This window comes from Nomia melanderi, chromosome 2 (assembly GCF_051020985.1).
Source record: "Nomia melanderi isolate GNS246 chromosome 2, iyNomMela1, whole genome shotgun sequence".
Taxonomy (NCBI): domain Eukaryota; kingdom Metazoa; phylum Arthropoda; class Insecta; order Hymenoptera; family Halictidae; genus Nomia; species Nomia melanderi.
Genome location: NC_135000.1, coordinates 16,910,536 through 16,916,067, shown reverse-complemented (window position 1 = coordinate 16,916,067; position 5,532 = coordinate 16,910,536). Strand labels below are relative to the sequence as shown.

The following is a 5,532-nucleotide window of genomic DNA, read 5'->3' as shown; positions in this document are numbered from 1 at the left end:
ATAAAACTAACATTACATATACGAGTTTACAATTTTACTATATAGAATTAAGTGGTGACTGAGAGTCGCCTCTCGAGTGCAAAAGGTTAATTGTCCGCAATAAAGCAAGTCTCAGTTATCGAACTGATTCATATTCACTGGCACGTACCTACGCATTGAACCTGGTCCCATCGCTACTCATGACGTACCGGCATTGCGTCGATATTACGGGAGCGCAATAAGCACCTACATACGTGCGCACGCGTGGGTGCAACGTAGGAGTTTTTTCCCGAATATCGTTTCCCGAGTACGCTTCTCTATGCCGTCTGAAGTGCGCTCGCAGTGCGTGGGGAGGCCGAGCGGCTGTATACGTTTCAGGAAGAGCCAGAAACGTCATTTTACATAAGCGTTACGAACGTGAGACGATATTTTTAATTCGTCCACGGGGCAAGAAGTAAACGGCGCGTTTGAAATAAATTGTTGGCCTGTTCCGTTGGGTCGAGCGTAATTAAATTTCTTTGCACCGGCCCTCTCCATGCTCAGCTTGAATTAACAATGAGGAAATAATAAAGATGGCGAGATAAGCTGTGTGTAGAACATTGTGGGACTCTTGGGTAACAGATGGAAATAGTGTTCTTGAATGCGCACGTGGGTCTACGGCGAAGATGTTTTGATGTAAATTGTCCGGCGAGATAAAAAGGAACGATCTCGGGATCCTCGGCGAGGCGATGCAACAATCGCCGGGTAAATTGTCTTTATTTTCTAATTCGGCGTATCCACGTAGGAATGCTTCGCGGCTGACGCCTAACGTAGGAATTGTTCCAGATGTCTCTGCATTATTCACGGTTATGTATTCGCGCTATTGTGAGTTCTAATCTGATGGCAGGAATATTACTGAATCAGGAAATTACTTTCGCAAAAAATAAGGAACGGCCTGCGGTTGTTTATGAAACGTGGATTTTCTTAATTAACGAGTGTAATTAATGTCTAAAGCCTTACGAGATCTTCATTAACCCTTTTCCTTCAGTGTTCTCTTTTCCGTTCCGGTGGTAATTATTGCGTGTTAATAATTTTGGAATGAAAATTATATTCACTTTTCCTCGGTGAATACTGTATACACAATTTTTCTGCTATTTATATTGATCAAGACTGTTAAACAAACCGCTTGCTTGAAAACTTTTAAATAATTATGTTCGATAGAACTCATTTTTGAACGTTGCATTAATAGGCAGACATCAATTTACAGTATAATATCGATGTTTATTAAAGTTAAATCGAAATATTCGCCTCATGAATTTCTTTCGGATTGTAAATCAAAGGATCAACATTTTTTCGATAGGATTTATGGTAGGAAACGAGACTTGCCTAACTGAACAGCTTATACGTTTCAGAATACATAATGTATTACTACTTGGAACGTTTTGTTTGATTACTGAATATTGTCTAACATATAATTTTTAAAATATAATGCAAGCCTGCTGAATCGATTATTGAGAAAATTCAAATAAAGACGTGTAAAAAGGATGATACGAATTTGATTTCATGAAACTTGAAGATAATAGTTGAATATTATGGGGATATTTACCAGAAGAGAATGGGTACTTTCAGCGTTCAGTGCATCAAATATCCTGACAATAAATGAATTTCAGGTTTGAGAGAAGCATGCAGGAACAGTTGATATTAAGCACGTGCACGGAAGTCATAATCTCCTTGAAGAGGAAACATACTGATGCGTAATATCTGAAAATTATATCTCCCTCGAGGGTTAGGTCAGTGAGATGTACCACGATGTTGAGGACCGGAAATGAAAGTGGGTGGAGTTTTCGAGCATATGTATAAGTAAGAAAGAAGCAAAGATACTGTTATTTGCTAGCATTATCTATGTCACGTTTTACAATTACTATTCATTCTATTATAAGTGCCCGGTGATTTTTTAAATAAAACTTTTTAACAATATAACTGTGATCTGCTTAAATATTAGGTACACACACTGTTCTAACCTTTATCTACAAGATCTTGCTACGAGATTATTAAATTTAGGTAAAAATTTGTGATGAACTTTCGATATTTCTTAAGTTAAGGAACTTTTAATTAATTTTTTAACTATAATTATGGATTAAAAAATTCTGTTAAGCAACATAATATAAATGTTTCTTTTGGGATTATTAATCAGACTAATATTCTCAAATTTATTTCTGATAGAGCACATTCATTGAGAAGTTTATTAATAGATATCAAATAGGTCAAAAATAAATTATTATCTTATCGTAAAATTCATGACACTTTGAACATATTAGAGGAACCATTATTTTTATTATATTTGCAAAATATATAGCGACTGCATAAAATGAAGCAAAAAATGCTTCGCTTAACGATTAATAAATTTTCTTCACATCATTCAATTTTCAGCGATCCATTATTACCCATCTATCTATTTCAATTTCAATGCACACAGAACATTCAGTGTATTTCCTAACTGCCATAAATTATTCGAATAAAAATTTCCGATAAATCGTAACAGCCGCCACCTACACGAACTTCAAGTCACAGTGGTGAAACAAAAAAGTTCAATGAGACTGTTTACTTTCCCGAACAGCTTGCAATTTGTTAAGATCTTGAAACATAATCAGCTTTATTTTATGATCTACTCGGATACTCGACACTCCCCCGGTTCATTCGTTAGATGGCTGTTAGCAATAAGTAATTACATAAGGAAATTTGTAGACAAACATACGTGTATACCGTAAATTAGTTTGTAAATGGTACCGATATAATGTAACTCCGCGATCTCGGTCGTGGGTAGGTTAGAATTAGCGAATCCATCGAGCATGCCTCGCGAAATCATCAACCTGCAGCTAATTGGACGGCAGCCTACACCTGCGGGCGATCCTGAAATAGTGCAACGCGTGCAAAGATACGTTCCCCGTGAACTTAACTGTTCGCACAATAAAGAAGGTTTCTGGAAAACGATTAGAACGTACCGCGAAACAAGTCAGTTCGGTTGGAACCTTTTGTGGTTTAAATTGTTTCCGAGTTTATTGAAATAGGGATCACATTGTAAGTGTACACACAAATGAGATTATTTATGCAATGTTCGACAGAGCTATACATTAGTATGTGTGTACTGTTGTTCAGTTAGTTACCAATACAAGTATAGTGTTAAAAAGTACTTGTTCACTTGGTTACTAGTACGTGTGAAATGTTCAAAAGTATTTGTTCACTCGATCACCAATATATTATGTTCAAAAGCATTTGTTCATTTGATCGTCAGTACAAGTATTATGTTCAAAAGCGACATAGTAACCAATACAAGTATAATGTTCAAAATATTTGTTCATTTACTTACCAACATATGTGCAAAGTTGACGAGTACTTGGTTAATAATGATCTTTGCTTTTCTAGTGAAAATGATATAAATATATACTGGAACTTTTGTACGGATAATATTTCAGAAAGTTGCTGTTATTTGTCAGGTAATTTTGCTTTACGTTATCATTCTTGCAACAGGTAGTCTGTCGATGACATTCTGGTTTCAAGTTACTTTCACTTAAAAATCGAGTTTCACATTAAACTTGACAACTTTCGAACTCGTTTCTTGTTCTGTAACTTTCATTGAAAGTATTTGAGATTAAATTTGTTGATAGTTCCTTGAATTTCCTTTAAAGGTCAACCACTATGTATATCTGTACATTATAATATTTCTATTCTATTGGTAATGTTATTGTTGATCTATGAATTTTTATATATTTCTAGTTTTTAATTAGACTCTGAAAAGGAATAAAACAAAATTTTTATGAAATTTAATCTTTCGTAATTTTATTTTTAATCTATTGAAACTATTAACGTAAAAAATAAAATTATATTTCACCTCAGTTTTATCATTCCTTAAAAAATGTAAATAAACATGTTATCCTTTTCTTAAATATCAGAATGCTACTCTTTTTATTTGTAAAGTACCTTTTATATATAAAAATATTATTTCCGGTAAACAAAACATTTCTTAAACAATTTCACTTATGAGTAAAACTATAACTGCCATTTCGTAAGGGAACAAACATATCGTACATATAATTTTGATGAAATTCGTGACATATTAGCCATGTTCGCAAAATCAACATGAAAACGGGTCGAAGTATTTTAATTAGTTGCAAATATAATTTCGCGCGTTGTCGGCCACGCTGGAAGATTCCCGGGTATGCGAGCGGTTGTCAGTGTTCCTGCCGCGCCAAAATTATTAGTTCAACAATAACTCTCCGCTAATCCTCAGGGCGGATTAGCTAGAGACTATCTGTCAGTTACACGTAACGAGTAGGAATATTAGTCAACCGGTGACACGAATCTGCGATTCAAAACGCGCCACGGTATCCCGGATACGCAAATAGAACTTGAAATTCAATATTTATATGCCAGCGTCGCGAACGAATCGAAAGAATTTTTCCGAATTAAACGCGTTACGATGACGTCGAGTCGTGTAACAGTAATTCTATCACTTTGTAACTGCCCTGCCTCCCCCTTCTATCGTTAATACGTTTAATGTGCGTTTTACGTAAGGTTAACGATAATATGCAGATTTAAGTTACCTTAACCGTAAATATATGTAAATTATAACTCTCGCAAATTGCTGTGCACAGATGCAAATTCTACAAAGTATACGGTTAATTAAATTGCACGATGGTGGTAACTGTACTTTCACATCGCGTACGTGTGCACGTGGACACTCACGATTCGTTATTTATTTATGAAACCGACCATCCGGCAGGATATCGTACGTCAGCGGGCCACACGAACATCAAAAGACCGGTAACCAGTTTCAAGCTTCTCAAGTATCCGGCAAATGGCTAATAAAGCACACCTGTTTGTTCCCCTAGGACTACCGAATTATTTGATAGTAACCTCTCCCTAATCCCTTCATACTAAATTACTTCCAATTTCATTTCATTGTTACTACAAACTGGAAGATTCTGTTTCAGTTTATTCTTCGTGTAAATGGTTCACTTGTTGTTAGAAATTTAATATTGTAATAGAAACAGGTCTTTACGTTTAATGGCAAACAATCTGCATTGTACAGCTCCTTTTCCTCTTATATGTAGTAAATATAAAACTATATGACTCGTCATCCAAGCAAATACAACATGGATCATTAACTACCTTCAAAATTATCAAATACATACTCCAACTTTGCAATTCAGAATTTACCAACAATTCCTTACTAATTCTTATACAAATTCACATTTCCGACAACTCATTCACGAAAACCAAAATTACATAAAAATTTACATCTACCAAATATCTTAGACCGAAACCAACGCAAGAAACCAAAAATTCCATAAAACAACACAAAAATGTCGATTAGCTTGTATTTCAAATATATTCCTCTATTATCTACAAACACAACCATCTACAGCCTATTCCTCGAAATCGCTGTCGCTTGTATTTTACATTCGTCAATTGAAACGCGACTGCTATACTGCAAGAAGACTCCAACGAAATCCAATATTTATGAGAGGAAAAAACTGATGTGCGATCCTTGAAACTATGTCGCTTCGATGGGCC

The 5,532-nt window shown here is 35.2% G+C and overlaps 1 long non-coding RNA gene across 1 annotated transcript; it reads left to right on the top strand.

The window, feature by feature from the left end:
- The first annotated feature begins 311 nt into the window (after positions 1-311).
- LOC143174211 (uncharacterized) lies at positions 312-1,844 on the top strand. Its single transcript, XR_012997986.1, has 3 exons — positions 312-723; positions 805-1,028; positions 1,629-1,844. It is a non-coding gene; the product is annotated as an uncharacterized LOC143174211 (long non-coding RNA).
- The last annotated feature ends 3,688 nt before the right edge of the window (positions 1,845-5,532 follow it).